This window comes from Paroedura picta, chromosome 7 (assembly GCF_049243985.1).
Source record: "Paroedura picta isolate Pp20150507F chromosome 7, Ppicta_v3.0, whole genome shotgun sequence".
Taxonomy (NCBI): domain Eukaryota; kingdom Metazoa; phylum Chordata; class Lepidosauria; order Squamata; family Gekkonidae; genus Paroedura; species Paroedura picta.
In genome coordinates, this window is record NC_135375.1 from 61,423,019 (window position 1) to 61,434,700 (window position 11,682).

The window sequence follows — 11,682 nt, forward strand, 5'->3', positions numbered from 1 at the left end:
CAAAAGTTGAAGTCAAAAGGATGATTGCCCAGGCTGAGAAGGACAAAAAGCTTAGCTTCGTGATACAATATAGATACAATATGTATGTTGTATATTTTCCTTCATTTCTTAGAATTATAAATTAAAATGGAACCCAAACGCAATATCTTTTAACTCTGACCTTTTAAATATTCTGTATTTTGACTGCCCACCTAATTTACTTTTTTCTAACATCTTTGAAATGGTAAACAAGGAAATAAGAGAAAATGGCCAAGAATATAATTGCAGTATTTGAAAAGGCCATTAGTACCAGGCTTATCCAAATTCATCAATAATCAAGTATTAAGAATAGGTGAATACTTTTCTCAATACAAAAATGAAGATGGTGCTAATAAAAAATATTCTCACTGTTCCAATACTCATGAATCAGATGATAAACAAATCCTGAATTCATCAGTAATTTGAATTTAACCTATAGATGACAATGGAATGTGTAGTATCTGTGTATTGCATAGATAAACCCCATAGTAAAAAGATGAGCATTGGAGCTTAGTTTGTCTAATGTTATTGTTTAGCTTACTCAAGTACACTACCCTGCTCTATCAATTACAAATACAATAGGTAAGTGCAAAGACCAGCCATTAATGTAAATTATGACTAGCTGATAAGACAGCAGATTAGTCTTTGTTATCACAAGTTGGTAATAAAAGAAACAACATTTTTATTTCCAGAACCACTTGCATATATAGTAATTAAGTATAACAATAAAAGTGGGAATCCACAAAGACTTGCAGGAGACCTATACTATTCCTTCTTTCTGTTTCCTGAAAATCCCCATAGTTTTCCCCCTTTTCCTGGCTTCTTAGGTTGCCAAACTGAAGATCTCTTGGAATCACAATGGACCCCCTAACTACAAAAATCAGTTTCCATTTGGCATGCCAAGTTGGGAAATTCCTGGAGATCTGGGGTTAGGTTTGGGGAGAAAAGCAACCTCAGCAGGCTATACTGCCATAAAATCCATTGTCCAAAACAGCCACTTTCTCCAAATGAGCTGATCTGTCATCTAGAGCAGTAGTCCCCAACCACTGGTCTGAGGACCGGGACCACTCCGTGAATTAGTCAGTACCGGGCCATGGCTCCTCCTCCTCCTCCCTGGCTGCTGCCTTGGGGGATGCCCTGCCACTCTGCTGCCGGCTAACCTTTGGTGTTCTCCAGCACCCACCATGGCTAGGGCTCCCCCTCGGCATGGCACTGCGCAGCTGCTGCTGACAGCGCCCCCTGCAGGCAGCGGGAAGTCAGGGGCACAGGCAGGAAAGCAAGTGGAGCAGGGGCTCAGGCTGCGGCAATGTCCCTTGGCAAAAGACTACCCCCCCCCCGGGGCCTCAGTAAAATTGTCAAGCGTTGACCAGTCCCTGTTGCTAAAAAGGTTGGGGACCACTGATCTAGAGAGCAGTTGTAATTCCAGGTGATCTCCAATTCTTACCTGGAGACTGGCAACTCTAGATCCCAAGGAGGAATTGGTTCCTTTGGAGGATGGAATCTATGGCATTAATGCCCTCTGAGCTCTCTTCCCTCTTTGCCCACCCCAGGATCTACCCCCTGAAACCTAAGAATGTTCTACCCTGGAGGTGGCAACCCAGTTTCCTTCCCACCTACTAGAAAACCTACCTTTGTCTGCCCCTCTACCACCTCCATGCAGCAGCCTCTTCTAGGGAAATTATGGTCCGGTTGCATGGTGCCAGCCCCTGGGTCAGGCCCATTTGTACAACAGGAACTCAAAAGAATTTATGGGAATGCCTCACTTTCCCCTGTATCTCTCTCTCTCCACATTATATCCCCTTTCCATCCTCTGGCAGCCCCCATATCCTCTTCCCTTTATCTGCCTCCTTCTCAGCCATTCACCAACCTACCTTTTATATGCTTCCCATCTTCAGTTATATTTATTATATATTAACTTCATTTGTTCCCCACCTTTCTCCATAGTAGGCACCAAAGCAGTTTACATTACTCTTCTGTCCTCCTTTTTATCCACACAGAAACCCAATGAGGTAGGTTAGTCTGTGTGCTCCCCTCCAGGGCAACATGATGTCATAATTCCATGATTAGCAGACACTCATCTGATAAAATATTGTTCCTAGTTACCTCTTTATTGGGTGCAACGAAGTCCACACAGTCTTCTTCACAAGAACAGTACCCTTCATCCACCCATTTCTGCCCTTCAAACCTAAGCTCTGCCTTGGAGCAGTTCACCAGACCCAGCATGGTAGCCTTATCTCACCACAAGCTCCATTTCCTACTTTAGATTCCTCTTTATCCCTTCATTGGGCTTCCTGAACTTTATTCAGCCAGCTTATATTCCTAACATCCACATAGCTTCTGACATTACCTTTTTTATACCTCGGGCTCCAACAATCAATTCCATCCCTCACCCCTATCCTCTCAGAGTCTTCTTGTTCTCTTAATCTATTCCTTGCCTTGCTCTGCTCAAGCTGGGTTTGCATAAGGTTCCTACTGTCTTCTCATGATGTGCCTGCCTTGCCCTGGAGAATTTGCTGCCTTTTGCCCAGTAAGTGGAATTTCCTTTGGCCTCCACTGCTACCTTTATGCCACAGTCTGAAAAGATGTGACTGGGCCATAATTACCCAGTGAGCTACCACAGCAAGACCCTACTCTGAAATTCTAACTGCTGCACCACACTGGCTTTCATAATGTGGTTGCTATTGACCAGTAGTAAGTGGCCAGGCCTAGTTGAGTCATGTAAGTCAGGTGGTATCAAATCAGTCAGAAGTTATTGCCCAACCTAGGATTGCCAACCTCCAAATAGGACCTGGAGATCTTCCCTAATTTCAACTGCATGACAGATGGTAGAGATCTGTTTCCCTACAGCAAATGGATGGCTTGGAAGATGGATTCTATGGCCTTCTACCTGGTTGACACATCTTCCCTCCCTAAACCGAGCTGTCCTCAGACTCCTCCAGAGACTCTACCACAGAATCTCCTGGAACTTCCGAACCTGAAGCTGTAATTCTAGGCAACCCTGGTCCTAATGGGTCCTCCTTTAAGGGCCAAAGTAGCCTGGAAAGAGCCCTGTCTTCTCCCCCTGTCCTTTACTAACAGAACCCAGCTTGGAATACTGGAGTTGTCCCACAATGTATTATTTTTTTAACATTACATATTTTTCTGCAAACCCGGTACCTTTTCAGTTTTGTAAAAAGATCTTTCTTGCACATTCACAGCTCCAGTCCCTCAATTTAATTATCCAAAAATTGACAAACTTTCCTATTAGAATATACGTTACTGAAAAACAGGATGGTGTAATGGTCAAATGCCAAACGAAGACAGAATACACCTGAGCTCAAATCCCCATTCAGCCATAAAATTTCATGGCTGACCTTGGGCCAGTCACACTCTTTCAATGTAACCTACAACACTAGTCAATATGATATGAAAGAGAGAACCATATGCATGGGAAACTAAAGTCTGAATAAAGGCCCATTTATGTACTGGACTGGCATGGGAAAAGAGTAGACAGTGATGATGTCTACCCAATTTAATCCATGCTGAGCATGTATAATCATGTACTATACTGTGTGATTTAGTGAATTCATCCTCCAGTGGTGCATGTAACTAACTTAGCATAGTCTGAAGCAGCTGAAAATCAGTACACGTTCATCCTTTCTTAAATGTGTCATGTGCTGATGTGTTTCTCTTTAAGGAAGTGGAGAAGGAGTCGCTGACCTTATGATATATGTTTATATACAATCCTATTTATTTATTGGCTTAATTTTTACCTTCACTTTTCTCCACAGGGGAGAGATTGTTCTCCACTCATGCATCTTAACCTCATAATAAACCCATGAGGTGGCAAGTCTGATAGTCTGCCCAAAGCCATTCAGCAAGCTTCTGTGGCAAAGTGGGCATTTATGCCTGAATCCAGCACTCTATCCACTGCACTACATTCACTTTGAAGCTGCTACTTATGGGAAGGATACTGTAAGATTGGTGCTGTATTACATGCTGTGAAATGTAACCCCCCCCCCCAAACCACTTAAAATGAAAAAAGAGAATGGTTTGATATTTTCTATAGTAGAATCAGCTATATCTTTCAGACTTTTCACCTTTAGCATTTGCAAATCTTGCGATTCTTATTAATTAATAACAGAAAATTTAAACAAATTTAACAAATAATATACCTGTTTGGGTGTATTATTATAAGCATATCTAGTTAATAGCTTATTGAATATGATGTGTTGCCAAAGTGCCTCCCTTTTGTTACTCTACCCCCACTATACACACACAGGCATTTTTGAGACTGTAGCTGCTTTTCACATTTTTGCATGTATTGTACTCTATCAGTGGATTTCATTCAGTCTTCCCTTCCGGAGCTCCATCCATTCTGGGGTTGTTGGGGAGGGAGTAGGTTTTTAAAAATTATTTAGCATGTGCATTGAAGCATTTGAGCATTTCAGCTGCCTCATTCAAAGGCATCTTTACAAGAGGGTATTGTAAGAGTTGTTATGAACAGGAAAACTTCTTTAAAGCAAGTTTCTTTATTCAGAGACGTAAACATCATTACAAAGGCATAGACAGGAATGACAAGGCTTGGAAAAGACTTCCACAATAAACGCTAGCCCACCTCATTACCCCCTTCCTTGGGAACCCAAGGAACCCAAACATTTGGTGCAATCTAAACTACAAAGATGTGGGCAAGACGGGCAGACTGGAGAGGACAGGCTACTCTATGGGAACTGAAGTATATTACCACTGTTTGTCCTTGAGGTGCCAAGCAGCCCAGGAACTGGAAAGCATCACAGGCAGGCAAGGCAAGGCAGTTAACAAATCAATCACAATTACCATGGCAGAATTCTGGGGGATTCTGACAGGTATCCCCTTTAACTCTTGTGTAAAGCACAGTACATGAAGCACAAAAGATAATTTATTTGCACAATTGGTTTTGGTTTTGGTATTAAACAAAGTAAGTGTAGAAACAGCCCTGGTCACAGGGACTAAATGCAAGTTCCATGTCTAGAAGCATCATGTCTCTGATTGCCAGTGCTGTTGGGCAGAACCAGTGAGAGGGTTTGTCTTCTGTGCCTTGCTTGTAGGTCTTCTGGGGGCATCTGGCTGGCTACTGCATGAAACAGGAATATGGATTATATGGACCATTAATCTCATTCAATAAATCTATTTATATTTTAATTCAAGTCTTTGACTCTATAAAAATGAAGACAGAACCCCCAAATCATCATGTCTTGCCATTCCCAACTATGTCTAGGTTCTAGTCACTAGCCTTATAGTGCAAAAAAATCTGGTTTGTTTTCTATAATGTATGAATACAGTTTTAAAGATGTTTGAATGTAGAATTCAACATGTAAATAGCCCTCAAGTAAATCCTCAATTAATGACCTTCCTGGAAAATTCTAGACTTTCATCTTTACTATATACTGCAGTTTAATTTCAGGTAAGTATCTAGTGATCCCTAACCATGTTTAAAAATCTTTTTTCTACAATAACTGTTTATGTCATAGTTAGATATGTTTACCCTACCTCCCAAATTCTGAGGAGTTGCCTTTTATGCTGCATGATCACAATCATTCGGGAATAAAATCTGAAAAGAAACTACTCTTTAAAAATACCATGGGCCATTAAAACCTCTCATTAAGAATGATAGATGAATTCTATTACACTCTTAGCAGAGAATTCAAGGTAACAGAAGCCTGGGCACCACTAGCATACAACTATCACAATCAGGAGAAAGTACAAGAAGAGCATCACAATATTATCAGGTGCCTGCAAAATAGCTGCAAAATATAGTTAAATTGATAGGGAAAAAGGTTCATCTTCCATGTTCAAGGTTGTTTTGCCGACCACATTGCCTGGCTGCATAGTTTCGCACAGAATTAAAGGAGCATCACATGCAAATATCTGTCTGCACAAAAATCATAGCTTGGGTTGAAATTTCTATAGACTTCAGTCTGAGGTGGGCAAATGCCCAAATCAATTATATGGAGGGCCTTGGCTTTGTTTTCCTAAGCATCTGAGCTAGATGACATGAAACAAATCAAAGGAAAGCCATATTTTACACTTTTGATCACCAAAAAGATAAAACATAAAATACCTACCCATGGACTCCTGATTACAAATTGCTGGAAAATAAAACTGAACAGAGGGAACAGAGGGAGGAAATATATCCATTATACTGAAGTTGTTTTTGTATATGTCAGTCTCAGATATTTGGTGTGTGTGTGTGGGGGGGGGCATTATAACCTATCCAGAAACATCATTATTATTATCCATAAAATACAGATCTTTTCTTTGTCCATAAAGAATTCCAGGCTAATATCCATATCTTTATACAACAAACAACAATTTTATTCATAGTTGTTCAGACTGCTGAAAAAGCTGGCAGGTGGCTGTTGAGTGCAATCCCTCCCTCCACCCCTCCTTCAGTCCTGCCGTGAAGGGAGCCTCTAACAGCCCCTAAATGAGGTGAGGGAGGCGTTTCCAAGAGCAATGCAGAGGAGTCTTTGGCGAGACTTGTGCTTTCATTTGAGAGGGGGAAAGCTTTCTGCCAAATAGTTGGCTGACAGAAAAGCCCCTTCTCACATAAATTACTGCTTAGGCCGGCCTCGCTGCTGGACCGAAGATGAAGCCAAGCAACTCTCTGTAGATTTGAGGCCTACCATACAGGGTTGTTGTGCAGATGAAACTTGATGCTATTGTGGAGATTCTTTTGCCTCCTGTTTCATCTGCACAACAACCCTATGTAGTAGGCCTCAAATTTGCAGAGTCGCACAGAAGAAATACACATGGCTTGGATGCTTCTTCCCTCCAGCAGTGAGGCAGCCACAGCAGTATTTTAAGTGAGAAAGGGCTGTTCTGTCAGCCCCCCCCCCACAAAGGAAAGCACAAGTACCCCCACAGACTCCTCTGCGTTGCTCTCGGAAATACCTCCCTCCCCTCAATCAGAGGCTCTCAGAGGCCCTTCCCAGCAGGCCTGAAGAGAGGGAGTGGTGGAGCTCTGTCAGTGGTCTGAGTCAAAGTGAGGGAAGTTGTTGGACCTGTGCAGCCTGGGGAGATGATCTTTATACTGTGTAGATGAGCTGTAATTCCAGGAGCTCTCCAGGCCCCACCTGGAGGTTGGCTACCCCTGGATTGGAAATATTCCTGGAGGTTTGGAGGTGGGACTTCAAAATGGTACAATTCCTCAGAGTCCAGCCTTTAAAGTAGCCATTTTTGCCTGCAGAGCTGATCATTATAATTATAATCTAGAGCAGTTATTCTCAACCTTCCTAATGCTGCAACCTTTTAATACATTTCCTCATGTTGTGGTGACCCCCAACCATTAAAATTATGTTTATCATCATAATCCTTTTGTCTGGTCTTGCCTCGAGAATATGGCTGCTTTCTTCCCTTTCTTAGTTATTAGAAGATATGCTTCCATGCTGGTTCATTGGCTTGGTTGGTTGTCACACCCCTATCCTAGTCACCCTCGCTGTTAGCTGAGGCTCTCTAGACAGGGTATCATTATTTCTGCCATTAGGTTTTTGAACTTTCTGTTATTTTATGGGGGTTTAATGGGGGTTTCAATTGGGGATTGTTATTGTTCTGAGTGTCTGTCTGTAGCTCACCATGAGCCAGCCTGTCTGGGAGTAGTGGGTAATAAATCTAACAACAACAACAACAACAACAACAATGGAAAAAAATTGGCATTAATTCTTATTCAGGAATCCAGAATTGTGCAGTATTTCTTGTAGAAATAGTTTTTCTAAATATTTTGGTCTGGATTATTTTCAGTGCACATCACGACTTAAACAGGAAATAAACAGAACTTTTTTGATTATATATGCCTTATTGTATATACACCTTATCCTTAACACGCCCGCGGTGCCGCGGGCGCCGCGGACTAAATAATTCGCTAAGAGCTGGGGGGGGAGGAGTTAGGGCGGGCTTTGTCCGTGATGAGGAAGGGGCCCGATTGGCCTCTTCCTCCGGACTGACAAGAGGGTTTGTCTTCTCTTGCCGCCACGCCGCCAAGGGAGTAATTGCCGCCACGCCGCCAAGGGAGTAATTGGGAGCCGCGTGCGCGGCTCACAGTTCCTCCCTTACCGGCGCCCTGATGCGTCGGGAGGCGTGAAGCGCCTCCCGACACGTCAGGCTGGTGGCCAGGGAGCAGCCGCGCAGCGTGGCCGGCGGGTGCTCTCTCGCCACCGCTGCCTCGCTGCCGCCGCCGCCCTGAAGACTGGGAGCCGCCTGCTCCCTCACTGCCACCGCCGCCCTGACGAGCTGGACCACCAGCCGTGTGCAGCGCGGCTGGCGGGTGCTCTCTCGCCGCCGCCTCGCCACCGCCATACTCGCTGCTGCCCAGAAAACTCAGCGCCGCCTGCTCCCTTGCTGCCGCCTTGCCGCAGCCCTGACGACTCGGGGGCACCTGCACCTCCGCTAGCGCCCGCTGTATCCAAGGTACAACGGGCTATATTACTAGTTGTATAAATATTGTATATATTGATCATGCACAGATCATTGGTTCTTTTCTGTCATATATTATTTATGCAGTTCCTATTGATAATTTCCTTCTCTTGCCAGATTTGAAATGTTTATTGTTTTAATGTTTCTAGTATTTGGTGCTTGGGATGTGCACACACACAAAAATTGTACAACTTTGGATTCGGTCACAAATGATTATGGCCAAATCTAAATCACATGAATTCCTCTTCAGCTTTTCAGATCCAGTCAAATCTATTTGGCCAAATCTGAAAAGATTTGGAAATTTTTCTGCACATGTCCTTCCCAAAAGAAGCCAAGAAAGTGGGGGGAGTACACAGACAAAGCCAAAACTATATAAGAAACTGGAATCTAGTGTACTCAATAAAGAATATAATATAAAGTATTTTGCAATGTAATCACTTATTATTAATAATTTCATCTTAACCAAAAATAATGAAGTTATGAACAGTAAATTCAACAACATTTACATTATACAGAAAGCTAACAATGGTGAGTTCTAAGTTTTCCATAGTCTTCAAACACAAAATGTAGATTTTCTGAAGTACAACAGAAGTAAAGCAAAGCCATATTTCATAGAAGGAGGTACAGATAAGGTCATGGCAACAATGGGAGGCCAGCTATGTTTTACCCACTTTGTGATGTCTTTTTCAACCCTCTAAAATGAAATAAGATGTAATCCAATATGGCAAAATAAAAAATATAGCATACTGTTGCAGTATAATATTTAAACCAATGGAAGTAAAACTTACCAAGGAGTAGTGACCATCATAACATCCACCAGTTTTCAGTTTTAAGCACACAACTTTCTGGAAAAGACATCTTTAAACCTCCCCCCCCCCCGCTCCAGAGGAGCGGGAGGAATAAAGGGCAAGTGGAGAGGAGTTAGGGCGGGCCCTGTCCAGGATAAAAACTCGGAGGGCCAAGCAGCCAATGGGGAGCCGCGCAAAGCACGGCTCCCCATTGGCTGCTTGGCCCAGCCTTGCCTGGGCCAGCCGGGGAGTTGCTGCTCAGACGAAGAAACCTTCCCCAGCGGTAAGTCCTCAGGCCACGTTCCCCTTGTCCAGGGAGCCTTCTGCCGGCCCCTGGGGCAGCCGAGCCTGCTCCTAGGCCCGGCAGTAGGCCGCAAAGCCTGCCGGCCCCGTCCGGAGCCTTCTGCCGGGCCCTGGGGCAGCCAAGCCTGCTCCTAGGCCCGGCAGTAGGCCGCAAAGCCTGCCGCCCCCGTCCGGAGCCTTCTGCCAGGCCCTCGGGCAGCCGAGCCTGCCCCTGGACCAAGCAGAAGGACCCGCCTACCTTACTCTGTTCCTCCCTTCCTCCCAGCATTCCCTTTCTCCTTCCCTTCCTCCCAGCATTCTCTTCCTCCCAGCATTCCCTTTCTCCTTCTCTTCCTCCCAGCATTCCCTTTGTTTTTCCCTTTCTCCCTTCCTCCCTCTCTTCCATCTGCCTCTCTCTGGCTACCTGTTTCTCTCCCTCTTCTTCTGTCTCTATCTTCCTCCCTTTCTTTCTGTCTTTCTGTCTCTCTCCTTTTCCTCCTTCCTTCGCCCCATCCCTCCACCCACCCATCATGCTAGGGCCCGCTGTATTTTGGCCACTGTGGGCTTAATATCTAGTTAAATATAATAAAACACATAGGCAATGCATAGACATAATAAACAGAATTAAAAAATATAGAAAGGTAGAAATTTACCAGACCAATTATAAAGTTATTTTCAAAGAGATAATTTTTGGGGGAAAGATACATAAAGGTGCCTTAACAAGCATTAAGAATGATGGATCCATCAAAGTCCTAATGAGTCCTAAATAAAAGTCCTAATAAGAAAGATCAAATAGACCTGATCCTGTAAAGAAAAAAATGAATTGGAACTATCAAGTAACATTAAGAAAAAACAAGAAAGATGTGGGGAGATATTTAAATTATGTGGTGTTAAAGAGTCATATAGGTGAATATATTCAGACTTCCACTGCAAAAGGGTCTTTTTAGGGTCTTTAAGTTTCCAAGTATTTTGCTTGAACAAATGTGTAACATAGACTCTCAGATCATCTATCTTATGCTCTTTCTCCAGACAATGCTGGGTAAGAGGAGCTTCAACTACTCTATTTCATATCCTGAAACAATGTTCTAGGATTATAATTTTAACAGTCCTTAATGTCATTTCAATATAAATCAATGGGCATGGACACATGATGACAGAAATGGCTTCCTTTGTACTGCAGTTTGATATGTTTTCAGATCATTTATATCCTCACAATTCTAAGTTCCCTTTAAAGTCTAGTAGTTCCACCCATAGTAGCTCTTTGTGCTCTATTGCTTCTTTGATATGCACTGCAACATAATGCCCAGCATGTTGTTATCGATCCTGCCGATACAGTTAATGTTCATGGAAAACTTTTCCACACTCCAAGTTTTTATAATGGTCAGGTCACTATGTAGTCATTTGATGCCAACTGTTCTACTTTCTCCCCTTTGTTAGATTGGGTTTGAAATAAGAAAAGACAAGCTCATTCATTCCTAATAAGAGACCAGATAATGACTCTGTTGGTTGATTGCTGGTGAAAATTTAAATGAAGCATCTATTGGTAGCGTTTGAAAGGGATGCTGACATAGATACTTAAGAATCTTTGATTTGTAGATTTTTCATATACTTCTTATATAATGCAATGTTATTAAGCTGAAATATATGCTTAGAGCTAAGTGCTTAATGAGGTGTATATAGAGCCAATTTGCCCTTGCTTGGCCTTCTTCCTTTCTGCCTAAATAGCTAGCAGAGACAGAAACTGAACACTTACAAAAAACCCACATTGTTGCTTTTTAGACAATTTTTTATATTTTTATGTCTATATTTTAGCACCTAATTTTTCTACTGATCCTATGTGGTTTCTGTTATAATTTTTTTGTATATATTCTTCAACTTTGGTTGAACTATGCATAAAATGTACATGGTGAAAAGCATTTGTGATACAAAAGATATGCGTAATTAAAGATGTCTTGAAATAAGTCATAATCGAATAAATCTAATAAATTAAATTAAACTGATGAAAAAATGATATAGTATTTCATTTCATAAGCACACAGAAACACAAATATAGCAAACTTATTTCTGCTTTCCTAAAGGTAAGCCACATTGAATAGATTGAGTATAACAGATTGAGTAGAAACTTGCTTTGGATTTCTCCATTGGCAGTAGATTCTATATTTTG

At 42.4% G+C, this 11,682-nt stretch overlaps 1 long non-coding RNA gene across 1 annotated transcript in view; it reads right to left on the bottom strand.

Annotated features, from left to right (window-relative positions):
• Positions 1 to 2,000, bottom strand: part of LOC143841806 (uncharacterized) — a 55,498-nt gene extending 53,498 nt beyond the window's left edge. The window contains exon 1 of the long non-coding RNA XR_013232849.1: positions 1,890 to 2,000. This is a non-coding gene — a long non-coding RNA (uncharacterized LOC143841806). The remainder of the gene's footprint in view (positions 1 to 1,889) is intronic.
• Between the last annotated feature and the right edge of the window lie 9,682 nt (positions 2,001 to 11,682).